General features: G+C 37.8%; 1 non-coding gene across 1 annotated transcript; it reads left to right on the forward strand.

Moving 5' to 3' along the window:
* Positions 1–13,399: 13,399 nt before the first annotated feature.
* LOC131230109 (small nucleolar RNA R71) lies at positions 13,400–13,504 on the forward strand. Its single transcript, XR_009163834.1, has one exon. It is a non-coding gene; the product is annotated as a small nucleolar RNA R71 (small nucleolar RNA).
* The last annotated feature ends 1,211 nt before the right edge of the window (positions 13,505–14,715 follow it).

Genomic DNA, 14,715 nt, shown 5'->3' on the forward strand with positions numbered 1-14,715 from the left:
TCATCCGTGGGGCTGGCTTGCACAACCGCCCTTATTAGATGAGTCTGAAAGAGTGTGAGTGTTTCAACAAGAAACAAAAGGTATTTGATTTAAGGATTATCTTACTAAACAATAACACAGAAAGAGTAAAGAGAACAATCATCACATTTTATTCATTCTGAGTTCATTTAAATCATTCTCATCCTTTGATTCTAAGATAAAATACTTATGGTCAAAGAATACAAATATTGAATGAGCTTAATGTAATGTCGATTTCGGCAGCATTTCGGCTCGTATTATTCAAGTCTTCATAAGAGAAGAGTTGTGTGGAACTTCTTTGATGCATATTCCTCCATTAATGGTGTAAATGAATATCGAAATTCTTCAGAAAACTACAATATTATGAAAATGAAATGGCATATGTGCTTCTCTTTAGGCTATCTGTGCAACTCCTTATTGAGTTGCATGGGCCCACACAACTTGTCCCAATTGCGCGATCCTACCCTTATCTTCTCTCCTCGCTCTCTCTAATACCTGTCAGAGGTATCGGAGTCTTCTCTTCAGCCAATCCCATCCCTAAAATGAAGGGGTGGGGGAGTATTTATAGGCGCACATACAAACCTTTGAACCTCCTGTCATGGGACCCACTTCACATTTACTGCGCGCAACTTCACAAATACCACAATCATGAGTTGTGCAAACCCACGCAATTGTGATGAGTTGTGTGGTCCTGCACAACTCTACTACTCATGTAACTTGTTTATTCTTCATCTTTTTTCTTCAATTTCTTTCTTCTTTAATCAATTTTTTTATGCTTCAACAGATGCCCCCTTGATCCAATATTTGATTGATCATCAAATCAAATGAAGGATCAAACTTTCTCTCCTTGGGGAGCAAGCAACACCCGTGAATCGGGTCCCACGCAACTCTTCTCGAGTCCTAATGGTTATAAATGCTAGTCCTTCAGTCATTTTACACATTTCCAAAAATGTGTGCATAACACCTCTTTTTCGCGCAACTCTCTAACCCACGCAACTTGTTGCTCGTGTAACTATCTCACCCGCACAACTCATTGTTGCACAACTTACACCTCGCGCAACTATCGTTTCCCGCACAACTCGTGCACCCGCACAACCTGTGTAGCCCACATAACTCCTTTGTACTTAGTACGATTTCTGCCCAATCTGAACCTCTACCAAAATTTTCCAAGTTCCCACACTTAGCCAAATTCTTTCAATCTTCCAGACTTTAGCCAATTTTCTCCGACCTTCAAGACTTAGCCAAGTTCTTTCAACTTTCTCAAGATGGCCTGAACAAAGAGAACCTATCATGTCATGGACCCACCAACTGATCAACCTTCCCATACTAAACTTCCATCTTCTCCAACCCCTTCTCAAATCCCTAAACCCTCTTCTTCTCCCCTTGTCCATGAAGATCATCTAAAAAAGAGGATCAAAGAGACTAAGCAACGCCTGAATTATATCAAGGAGCTAGTTCTGCCTGTCTTTTATTTCTCTAATAGAATCAGTATGTTATCTTGGCCGATATGCAAAGCTATCATTGCAGGAGATATAGAAGGACCTCCAAAACAAGGTCGAGAGATTGATTGGGAGACATGGCTAAAATCAACAACCAATCTTCGTACTGACCTCACACACTCACCTCTCAGAGAAGACACATTGCCTCCATCTATAAGTGTTATGGTTTCTAACTCCTATAATTGTCAAATTTTGTAGTGCCAAAACATCTTCGAATCTGTGTCTTGTGTAGCACATCAATATATTCAAGACAGTGCAAGGACAATGGTCTTTACTTCAAGATCTTCAAATGCAAGATTACTTGTTCAAGTACAACATCAAGTGTGAATTCAAGCTTTCAAACTTCAAAAGTTCAAGTTTTTCAAGGCTTCGTACAAGTTAAGAAAAAGTTGCTATACTTTGATCCTCAAGCTCAAGCTTCAATATGTCATAAATTCAAGCTTCAGAAGTCTCGAGTTCAAGCTTCTATGAATGACAAGATCTCAAACATCGTGAACTTCAAAGAACATCTATCAACTGAAGGAAAAGAAGTTTTAATGTTCATACATCATGTATAAGGTATGAATGACCCTAGATTGACCATAAGGTAGGTCATTTTATATACATAATTTAAATTGAGTCACTTTATAAGTGCATTGCCTGTTTCTCAACTACTCTTGGACTATGTTCGACTAGTCCTAACACTGGCTTGACCAGTCCAAGAATTCCTTGACCAGTCCTAAGTTTGTTACTGATTTTTAAAAAATTTTGTTAACGCCTCGACCAGTCCTGGAGACTGCTCGACCGGTCGTATGAACAGTGCTCGACCAGTCCTGCAGCCTCAACTCAAAGTCCAGCTGCAGGACTAGTCGAGGACTTAATAGCTCAACCTTTTCAACTGGTATCAGAGCCAAATAGCTCGTTTTAATTGTTATTACTTTTGGATTAATTTCCTGAGCTAATCGATCTGAGCTTTGTAAGATGTCAAATTTTGATAGCCATTCAGTCACTAGGCCTCCACCATTTGATGGCTCCAACTATGCCTATTGGAAAGCCAGAATGAGAATTTTCTTAAAATCCATGGATGAGAGCATGTGGTAAGCCACAGTGACTGAATGGACCCCTCCTACCACTGAAGTAATTGGTATCGATGGATCCAAATCTATGAAAGTCACACCTTATTTTTCTTGGTCCACTCTTTAGAAAAATGAGAGTAGTGCCAATGCAAAGGCTTTAAATGCCATAACTTGTGCACTATCACCAGATGAATTCAAAAGAATTATATCATGTGATACTGTAAAGCAAGCCTGAGATATTTTAGAAATGACACAAGAGGGAACAACAATCGTCAAGAAATCTAAAGTCTAAATCCTCACAACCAAATTTGAGGAAATACGTATGGAAGAAAATGAAACCTTCATGGACTTCTATACAAGATTGAATGACATTGTGAACTCTATGTAGGGTCTCGGTGATAAAATCCCAGAAAGTAAAGTCTGTGCAAAGATACTACGCTCACTGCCTGAACAATTCAATTCAAAGGTGACGGCAATCCAGGAACTTTGTGATATGGATAATATGAGGATAGAAGAATTAGTTGGTTCCTTACAAACATATGAGTTAACTTTTAAAGCTCCTAAAGGTAAATCTATCACCCTTAAATCTTCTAAATGTATTTCTCAAGAAAATAGTAGTAATTCTGATTTAGAAAATTCTGAAGATGATATGGCCCTTTTAGCTAAAAAGTTTTAAAAGATTTTCAAAACTAAAAAGAGAGTTGATTTTCAAAACCTAATGAAAAGAAAAGATCTAAATCTAAAACTTGAAAATCTTTAAAAGACAGTCAATGTTACAACTGCCAAGAATATGGGCATTTAGCAAACAAGTGTCCTAAAAAGGACAAACCTAAAAAAAAAGGTATGTTGGCTACTTGGGATGAATCTTCTGGCTCTGAAGCCTCTTTTGAATCAGAAGATTCTGAAACCGAGTCAGGTAATGAAGTCAAAGCCCTTATGAAACTAGCCAAGTTCACTTTTTCAAATCATGGTGATTCAACTAGTGAAGAAAATCTGAATAGTGATCATGAGAATGAAGAAGATCTTTAAGATGCTTATAATCCCCTTTACAAGGACAATTGTAAAATTGCCGTAAAACTAAAACTTTACAAAGAAAAGTTTTCGAAACTTAAAGAAAATTTTGATACTCTTGTTTTAGAAAAATCTCACATTTCAAATTATTTTGTAAAAACTAAGTGCGACTTAGATTTCAAAAACTCTCAATTTAAAAATCTAAAATCTGAAAATGAAAATCTAAAACTTGAAGTCTCTTCACTTTTGAGTTTAAAAGACACATGGAGGTATGCCCAAGGTGATCATAAGTTAGAAAAACTATTATCCGGATTCAGAAATGGTGGCGACCGATCTGGATTGGGCTACGACAATAGTATTCCTCCCAAACATAAGAATACTCCTAAGTTTGTGAAAGGAGATTCTTCAAACTCAAAAGGGAAAAGCCTAATTATCCTAAAAATGCTAAAACTTTTCAATCCTTAAAACCTAAAAGCAACCATATCAACTATAAAAATCATAATCATAATCCTTTAGCTAAGAAAATTGTTGATTTACTTAAGGAGCTGTTAAAATCTAACTCAATGGGTAGATCTTATAACAACTTCAAAAATAAGAAGACTAACTATACTCCTAAACCCAAGACTGTAATGAAATGGGTTCCTAAAGTTACTTGTTTGGTTGCCCACACTGCTTTCAAAGCTTCAAGCCATTCAAAGTGGTACCTAGACACTGGTTGCTCTAGACATATGACAGGCGATAAGGGTTTGTTTACCAATCTTAAAAATATGACTGATGGTTCAGTCACATTCGGTGATGGTAGCAACTGCAGGATTATTTGCCAAAGTACGATTTAACTCTTTAACCTTTCTTTATTTGAGAATATTGTGATGGTAGCAACTGCAGGATTATTTGCCAAAGTACGATTTAACTCTTTAACATTCCTTTATTTGAGAATATTTTATATGTAGAAGGGTTAAAACACAACTTATTAAGTATTTCTCAAATATGTGATAATAATCATAGCGTAAAATTTACCAACTTAGTGTGTGAAATTTTAAATAAGAATGGTTCTGTAATATTAACTGGTTGTAGAACTTCTGAAAACTGCTACATTGTAAGTGATTCTAGCTCATCTAATCTATCGTATTACATGGTCCATACCAATGAGACCGAGTCATGACATAAACGTTTTGGACATGTACACTACCGCAACTTGTATAGATTGAGCAAAAAAGAGTTAGTAAGAGGCTTACCCAAAATACAAAAAATAGATAAAATATGTGGTGAGTGCTAAATTGGCAAGCAAACTAGGAGTTCTCACAAAAAGGTGGACTCCAATGCCACATCTAAGCTGCTCGAACTCATCCATATGGATCTTATTGGACCAACTAGAATGGACAGTCGAGGTGGCAAAAAGTACATACTAGTAATTGTTGATGACGTTACCAGATATACATGGGTAGTCTTCTTAAGAGACAAATCAGAAACTCTCGATGAAGTAAAAAGGATACTTAGACGTATCCAAACTAAAAAAGAGTCTCAAGTTTGTAAGATCCATAGTGATCACGGATAAGAATTTGAGAATAGCAGTTTTGAGAAGTTTTGCAGTGATCAGGGAATATCACATGAATTCTCTACGACCAAAACACCACAACAAAATGGTATAGTAGAAAGGAAAAATAGTGCTTCAAGAAATGGCATATGTAATGTTAAACAGTATGAAGCTCCCTAAAAATCTATGGGCTGAAGCCGTAAATACTATGTGTTATATAATTAACTGTGTTTATACTAGAAAATCAAATAGTAAAACAGCTTACGAATTGTGGTTTGATAAGAATTATGGTTTGATAAGAAGCTTACTGTCAAATACTTTTGAGTTTTTGATAGTAAGTGCTACATTTTACGTGACCAAGAAAATCTAGGTAAGTTTGACACCAAAAGTGATGAAGGAATATTTTTAGGGTATACTCCAAATAGTCGAGCGTATCGGGTTCTTAATAAGAGGACTGGTGTTATTCAAGAGTTGATTAATGTGGTTATTGACGATCACTTGAATATACTTGTTTCAAGTTCAGAAAATGATAAAGTATTTCTAATTGATAAACCAAATACTTCATCAAGTCAAAAAAACTCTAAACTGAGGACTGTTAAAAATCATCCAACTAATCAGATTCTTGGAAACCCTCTCACCTGTGTGAGCACTCGTAGACAACTAGAAGATATGTGTAATTATGTATGCTTTACATCTCAGATAGAACCGGCTAACGTAAAAGAAGCTCTTATTGACGAAAACTGGATAGTTGCGATGCAGGAAAAGCTTAATCAATTTGTTAGAAATGATGTTTGGTACTTAGTTCTAAGACCTAAAGATAAACACATTATCAAAACTTGCAGACATATTCACAAAACCGCTCGACAAAAGTAGGTTTTCTAAATTGAAATTTGATCTTGGAATGTACAATTTGAATTGATTATTCATGCATTTCTGTATCATAATGTGTGTGTATATATATATATATATATACTTGTTATTTTATATGTTTAAAATCTCAAATTTCATGAAAATTGCTCATTTTTTGCTGTGCACGACCAGTCGAGTACATACTTGACCAGTCGTGATCGCGAGTTTAGCCTTTATTTGGGAGAAAATTCCCTTTTTCCTCATTTTGTGCTTCTTCTCCAACGGCTCCTAGGTCGACCGGTCGAACTCATCTCCTAGTTCTTCAAGGTTAGTGCTTTATTTCCATTTTCCTTATAGATTCAAGTTCATATCACTCCTTTTCCATCTTTGGTGTGATTTATTTCTTATTTCATTGAGGTTTTTGGGGTTTTCTTCTCCAAAATTTGATCTTGAGAAAACCCACTCTACTTCTTTTACAACCACTTGGTTCCTTGATTTCTTAGTTGCAAATGGATGGTAGAGGCAAAAAGAAAAGTTCTCGTGGTCCTTCATCTTTTAGATTGTCACCTATCACAGTGCGCCACCTTCGGTCACCCGAAGATGATCCCTCCTATGTGTGGGATATACGGTTGTGTAATGTTATAGTTGAACGACCTATTCATATTGAACATCTTGCTCTATTTGAAATCCTTCATCTTCTCCAATCTGTAGGATGGGATAACATTCTACATTGGGTGGGCCAACATACTGGTCCATTGCGCAAGCTGTATATGCATGTATTTCTGATTTTTCAACTGAAAATTTAATATTTATTATTGCTACTAGAGAAGGTCCAGTTGAAATAGACTGACATTTGATCTTTAATCTAATGGACATACTTATTAATGACGAAGGTATTCCTATTAACACTTTAGTTGCTAAACTATCTGAATTAGAAAAGATAGATGCATAGTGGAGTACTAATGAAAATATGCTTGCTTCAAAGTATTTGTTACCCAGATACAAAGTTCTTCACAGGATATTCATTTCCAATGTTTATCCTCGTTCTGGTAACAAAACCGAACTCACTACGTTCATGGTTCGGATTCTTCATGCCATTGTTTATCTATGTCCTGTTTCATATATAGGGTTTCTTCCTTTGTCATATTGTGACAAAAAGGGAGAGAATTTTGTCATGCTTGATATATGGCATGTGGATTGTGGACATGTAGCCTTCTTTGTATAAGGGGGAGGAGTAAGTAGGGGGGAGTAGTATTGTTGGAAGCATTAATGCGAATTAATTAATGCGACCTGTTTATTAACTGGTGCATGATTCTTTAACCAAATTGTCACTGGTTTTGGTTTCTTTTGATAACTGGTGCATGATTCTTTGTGCGTATAATGCTTATGTTATTATGAAGTGTGTTATGTCACAAATTTGACAAAGGGGGAGATTGTAAGTGTTATGGTTTCTAGCTCCTATAATTGTTAAATTTTATAGTACCAAAATATTTTGGAATCTGTGTCTTGTGTAGTGCATCAATATATTCAAGACAATGCAAAGACAATGGTCTTTACTTCAAGATCTTCAAATGCAAGATTACTTGTTCAAGTACAACATCAAGTGTGAATTTAAGCTTTCAAACTTCAAAAGTTCAAGTTTTTCAAGGCTTTGTACAAGTTAAGAAAAAGTTGCTATACTTTAATCCTCAAGCTCAAGCTTCAATATGTCACAAATTCAAGCTTCAGAAGTCTCGAGTTCAAGCTTCTATGAATGACAAGATTTGAAGCATTGTGAACTTCAAAGAACATCTATTAACTGAAGGAAAAGAAGTTTCAATGTTCATACATCATGTATAAGGTATGAATGACCCTAGATTGACCAAAGGGTAGGTCATTTTGTATATATAATTTAAATTTGAATCACTTTATAAGTGCATTGTCTGTTTCTTGACTAGTCTTGGACTATGTTCGGCTAGTCCTAGCACTGGCTCGACCAGTACATGAATTCCTTGACCAGTCCTAAGTTTGTTACTGATTTTTGAAAATTTTTGTTAAAGCCTCGACCAGTCCTAAAGACTGCTCGAACAGTCGTATGAACAGTGCTCGACCAATCCTGTAGCCTCGACTCAAAGTCCAGCAACTAAAAATGGTTCCACATGACCAGTCGTGGACAGGTCTCGACCAGTCGTGGAGGCCACACGACCAGTCGAGCAGAGCCTACGATCAGTTGTGAAACAACTTTATCCTATCGCGCTCAAAATTTTAAAAATCTGTTGGTCCTACGACCAGTTGTGCTAACCTCAGGACCAGTCGAGTGTACGATTTCTGCATCTATAAATAGAACACAAATTTCAGAGTTTGATATTTAATTCAAGCTAAATCAATACGTCGCTCTAAAAGATAAGTTAGTGATATTCTTAAGCTATCTAGTGCTCATTCTATATTCTCTTTTATTAGCTTTCTTTGTATTTGATTTTGCATTCTGCATTCCAATTATATTTGAAAGAGGAATTGAAGTATTCACATTTCTTGGAATCAAAATCAAATCGAGTTAGCCCAAGGTGCTTTAAATCTAAAATCTATCTAGACCTTAAAACCATTTCATAAGTGAGTGTGGACATTGAACTTCTACTCCGATTTGGTTCTTTCGGGCTGCATCTAAAGGAGAATATCCAGGTATTTTACATTATTGTAAATTTCGATCTTTTGGTTTCATTGAGATTGTGCTAGAAAAATCTCTCTGTTTTGGTTTGTTTGAGGTGATCTAAAAAACTCAGAGTGTGGGGTTTTTTGAATTGTGTAAGCCGATTTGAAAGACACAAATGTGAGGGCTTTAAGTGAACCTTGAAAAACCTATTTTCATAGTGAACGCTAATATCCACTGTGTGAGGATATTAGGAGTGGAGTAGTTGTATGGCTATTTTTCTAAACAGTTGGTATACACAAGCGAACCACTATAATTTCTGGTCTTGTGGATTGATTATTTATTTCTTTTTGTGGATGTTGTAATTTCCCTTCTTGCATTTGTGGAGAATGTTGTAATTTCTTTTATGCAAGTGTGGGAATGTTATAATAGCTTAGATTTCTTTCCTTGCTATTTATTTCTTTATTCCTCTGTATCAGTTTGAGTTTTTGATACACAGACCTTTCTAGAAATCAGGTTGTCCTACCATAAACCTTTGGTTTTTGGTATAAGGTTATCCTTATAACAGCATCTGTTTCAATCTCTCAATACTCGTACATTTGAGGTTGTATTTAATTTCAGCATTGTGAGATTGTTTATTGCTATTAGTGTTTATATTTGACTAAATTCCGCTATTAATTTTTAATTTGGCTTAGTCCTATTGAATCCCCTCCCCCCCCCCCTCCCAAAGGACTTAATAGCTCAACCTTTTCACCCTCCTCCAAAAAAGAAGCACACCAAGTCCAAGAACTAAGAACTTCAGGAGAAGATCAAAGAACATAAGAAGAGAAGCCTCAGGATACCTGAGATACTATGAAATTCCAGGAGGTTATTATAAAATTCAATAGCCCTTTTAGGGATACGGTGATAGTCATTCCGTTGAATATACGTCGCCATTAGTCCATTCTTCAGAGTGAACCTATGGATAGAATGACTCAAAGCAGGCTAATGTATACACCCAACTGGTCTATGAAATAACGAAGAAAGTTGGAAGTCATTCTAACAAAGAGGGGATTGAAGAAACAGATTGGCGGTATTCATCCCATATGATTCCTCATCCCTTTCTATAATCCCCATGAATTGTTTCCCATGGCTTTTTACTAAATAATTTGACGGCGCTTCAGCGATAGAGATTATTTGTGGGGAAATGAGGAGTTCTGTACACGCGGTTTCTTGTCCTCGCTCAATTATTAAACTGACTGGGCGAAGGTAATTCTGGGCAAACATTTTGTTATGTTGATAGAAGATGGCCTTTATGGTGCTATCGAGGTCACTTCTGAGTATTTCCATAGAGACCCTATGGTTTTCAAGGGTTTTCTTAGCTATTGGTGTCCAATCACCAACTCTTTCCACTTACCACTGGATGAAGTCAGCATCACTCTTTGGGACCTATACAGAATGGTGGGGCTTCCAATAACGGGTCGTTTCTATGATGAATACATGCCCACTAATGCAGAGTTTTCTCACTTCTCACCTTCTAAGAGGCAAGCATTAGTATCAGATGCCTCAGTTGAACTATTTAGGAAAATGTCCAAGTTCCCCAACATCCAAAAGATTCCTCACTTTCTTTGGCTAGCTCATTTCTCCCAAGGATAGCAGTATAATTTCCAACTAACTGTATTGTGTATGCATAAACTTTATCAGTACTCACCTTATTTACTCTCTTCATTCTTTTTGTCACGGCTTCAAAAATAGTCACTCCAGTGACTTAGAGAAAGCACAACAGAGAATAAGGGATGCTCCAAAGTACACCTCCAAGGGCAAACTTGACGCCTTTCTTGTGTATTGGCTCAGTATAGTGGTACTTCCAAGCTTTAAATGGGTTGATGCAATCAGGCCAACTGTTTTTGCCATCATAGGAGGGTTAGCAAAAGGCTGAAAATATTCATTGGCACCTCATGTTCTCTGCTCGTTATATAGGGCTTTTGACGATGTAACAACTCATTGTCAAAGTCCATCTGCTGCGGCCAGCTCTTCTTTCGCATCATGGCATTACTTTTCAAGGTGGCTTGGTGTTTATTTCCCTTGGACATACGACGACCCAGAGAAAGCCTATAATCCTTTGCAGCTTCCATTGGACATTCGATTGATTGACATGAAGAAGCCTATCCATTCATTTGTTGAAGAGAACATATGAATGGATAACTAATAAAATCGAATCAACAAATGCCACCGATTTTTATCAATTCTCATTGTCTAAATATGCTGACGATTATGAAGTGACAGACAATGACAATCTTCCTCCAACTGAACGAGCCTTCTTCATGTCAATCAATCTAATAGTTTGTCGTTGACGGAAGATAGTGAGTTTTGGAGAGAACCATATTACTCGAGCAGATTCGCCCGTTAGTTCGGCTATGACCAGACAGTACCTGAACATCCTGAAGCAGTGACCCACATTATGAGAAGTTATGGTGTAGGTCCTTACAACTAGGGGTTGGTCAAGAAGCAATTGCTGCTATGCGCATCAATTTCAAGGTCATCATTCCTGGTTTCAAGTGTTTTGTTCACACTACATACACCTGGGTGAGATGGTGGGCATGCCAATCTCTCCTGGTTCGTTGTTGTATGGAAGTGGATTCTCTAATATGGGTACCTCCTCCTAGGTTAAGGAAACAAGACCTTGTGCAAGGAGTAGGGCATACCGTTGAGCAAGATCATGCCCCTACCCCCGATGAAGCTTGTGTGAAGATTTCTTTGGAAGAACCGATTTGCTAAATTAAACTAGCAAATACTCTTAAAGGTTGGATAGCCCATGGATTCCCTCTATAGCATCTGAGAATTCGAAGGAAGCATACTGGCCAAGAAGATGTTGCTGACACTACAGAAGCTCTTCAAACCCATGTTTCTACTGTTCCATCCTTGACTTCAGAAGCTGCGGGGCCTTCTAAGCCTCAAGAGATATCTCCAGCTATTCCTCCTCAACCATTGTCCGCTCATAGAGGTCCATCATCTCCAGTCACAAGATCACATACTCAAGCTAGATCCTCTGTTTCTCCTGCAACTGTTACTGTAGAAGAACTTGTTCCCGTTGATGAGATAAAATCTTTGAAGAAAGGGAAACAAGTGGTTGTTGAAGAACCAGTTTTGAATTCATCATCATCGTCATCATCATCATCAGAGGATGAAGATGGAGAATCCTCTTCTGGTAGTACTTCTTCTATTAAAAATGATTCATCCTACAATGATTCGAAAGAAGAAGGAGAACTGAATATGGATGAGGAAGAAGAAGGGGAAGTCGATATTGGTGAAGAGGAGCGTGTCACTGCAACTGCTGTGGTGGATGAAGAAGTGCCTCAGGATGCTACAGTCCCTCAGACAATGATTACAGAAGCCGGCGAAGAGGAAGAGCCTCTGGACTACGGAGAGTACAAGGATGTACTGGAAGTTGATTTGACTATGTTATTTAGCAATAACTATTCTCCTCTTCCGCGTAGAATATTCTCTGGTCCGATATCTGGTACTTTAACGGCTTTAAAGACACTTCCTTCTACTATAGACGTAGTTCAGAATGAGGCGGCTGCTCCTGCTTCTGATCTGCATTCTACTAGGGCGATTAGAGTATCTCTTACACCTATAGTTAGACCCAGTACTGTAGCGTGTGAGATAATCTTTCCAATGGAGCCAATTAACACTACAACTCTGACAGTAGTCATTTCGAGTACTGAGATCAGGGCTCTTTCTTTTGCAGACATGGTTCTAGATATGCCTTGTCCTTCATCCCCTCCTAAGAGAGTACAATCTACTAAAGTGCCAGTTTCAGTTCCAGTTGCTTCAGTTGCAGGTATGTTGACTTAATATTTTGTTTTACAAAGATATTTCGTAAGTTTCATTCAAATTCATATTCCTCTCATCTTTTACTATAGTTAGTCCATCTTTAAGCAGTTCTGCGAGCTCAAATTCTGTCGCCACTATTTCAAACATGATATCTCTAGAAAAGATTCCCCCTTATGCATTAATCCTGTTCAAAGGTTCTCCATTGGTGGCAATATGCATTTTCAAGGATCTGACACAGTGGTCCGATTTAGATATAACATTGGCGTCTTTGGATAATGCTGCAAGAATGGCTAAGATTAATATTTCTCCTCTATGCGAATCTCTCTCTCATTTTTGCGCCACACTCTGCAAACTAGAAGCTGCTTGGGACATGACTATTGCTCCTAAAATACTTGCCAGTCAAAAAGAGTTGTCACAACTTGAAGATAAATTTTCAAGGGCAATGACTGCGATTTCTGGGTATAGGAAGGAATTCAACTCTCTTCAAGAACAGTTGAAGGCTTCTAAGTATTCTTCAGCAGTCATAAGTGAGAAGATATTGAGTCTTCAGGCAGCAGATTTCTGATCTCAAGGCCCAGCAACATGAAGTGGATCTGAGGACTAGCAAACTTGAAGTGAATATTGAAGACAACGTGTAATGCCTCGATTTTTGAAACTCGAGTATACGACTTGTTTTCCAAAAACCCAAGTGTCAGCCTTCTTAAGTTCCATGGCCTCGACTTTTCTTGTGAGTTTGGCCAATCTTGCATTTACATCATCTTCCTCTTTTAAGACATAAATTTCTCTCATTTCCTTTGATTGAGTAGGCTTAGAAGTGGTAGTTCTTAAGGAGATATCCCATGATTGCGCGTTTTCAGCAATTTTATCAAAATAATCCCACGCATCATCGATTTCCTTATTCATGAATTCCCCATTACACATCATATCCAAAAATTGGCGCATGGATGAGGTCAATCTCTCATACAAAAGGCTTATTATATGCCACGTTTCGTAGCCATGTTGTGAACATGAATTTATGAGATCCTTAAATCGCTCCTAACATTGGAAGGACTCATCTTCTTTTTGCTTAAAATTCATGATTTCTTTCCTTAAGGTATTCGTTTTGTCATATGGGAAGAACTTTTTAAGGAACTCCTTTGTCATCTCAGCCCATGTGTAAATGGACCGTGGTCTTAAGGAATGTAACCACAACTTAGCCTTTTATTTCAAAGAGAAAGAAAATAACTTCAGTCTTACCATGTCCTCAGACACATTTGGAAAGTGTAATGTAGATATTATCTCATCAAACTCTTTTATTTGCAAGTATGAACTTTCAGATTCTAGTCCATGAAACTTAGGAAGGAGTTGAATCACCCCTAGTTTAACACCCATAGTTCCTGCTTTCAACATTTCGGACCTAAACGAGTATCATAAACCGAAGCTAGATGAGAACTAGAGGTCGAGTTATTTGAAGTGGAGGGGACTTATGTCGAAGGGATCACAAATGCTTTTATGACAGATGGAGAAAGCCCGATTAGAGGCGAAAACGATATGGACTGTCATAACCTTAAATCAACCCTATCTCGCAAATTGGGATGAGTTTTTCGACATATTATATATGATTTTGGGGGTAGGAGGACCTACTTAAGCCAACTAACCCCTACACATGTTCACAACCCCAAGTGTAGGGTCGTGATGTAGTAATAACTCGATAAGACTGAGGTCGAATACATAGGGACTAAACTTCACAACTAATAAATAGGGCAATGCTGATGGCTAAAAACCATCATCATTGACCTTCCCCAACGGATTTTAACCGCCGGACAGGCCGTCGAGAAAGGGGGCGTCGGTATTGCTCGCCGATGGTTTAAATCCGTCGGCATTTACGATGGCTAAAGCCATTGGCTTTTTTGACGAGTAAGGTTGACAGTTTTAGCCGTCAGCTTTTCTCATTGAAGTGTTTAGAAAAAAAATTGTAAGTGGATGCCTAATCAATACACATCCAAAGCTAGCTTAATACCCATTTCAGAAACATGTTTTCCGAAGCCTCAAACTAATTAACCTATACAAAAATGTGTGTAAGGTCTGTATTATAGTCTGTACCGTTCCGTAGGCTTCCACGGCCCTCCCGATCGAATTTCGGTGATCCACGACCTATAATCGGTGATTGTGCGTGACCTTAAGTCGCATCCCGAAGATCTATATCAGCTCGACTCGAAACTTGTATCCTAGCGACCGCACCATCGCCACAGTTTCAATGCCACGTCTCACGCGTCGATGAGATACCCAGGCCAGAAGATGTGGGCCCGCTTTCATTTCGAGAAAAAC

This window comes from Magnolia sinica, chromosome 16 (assembly GCF_029962835.1).
Source record: "Magnolia sinica isolate HGM2019 chromosome 16, MsV1, whole genome shotgun sequence".
NCBI lineage: Eukaryota > Viridiplantae > Streptophyta > Magnoliopsida > Magnoliales > Magnoliaceae > Magnolia > Magnolia sinica.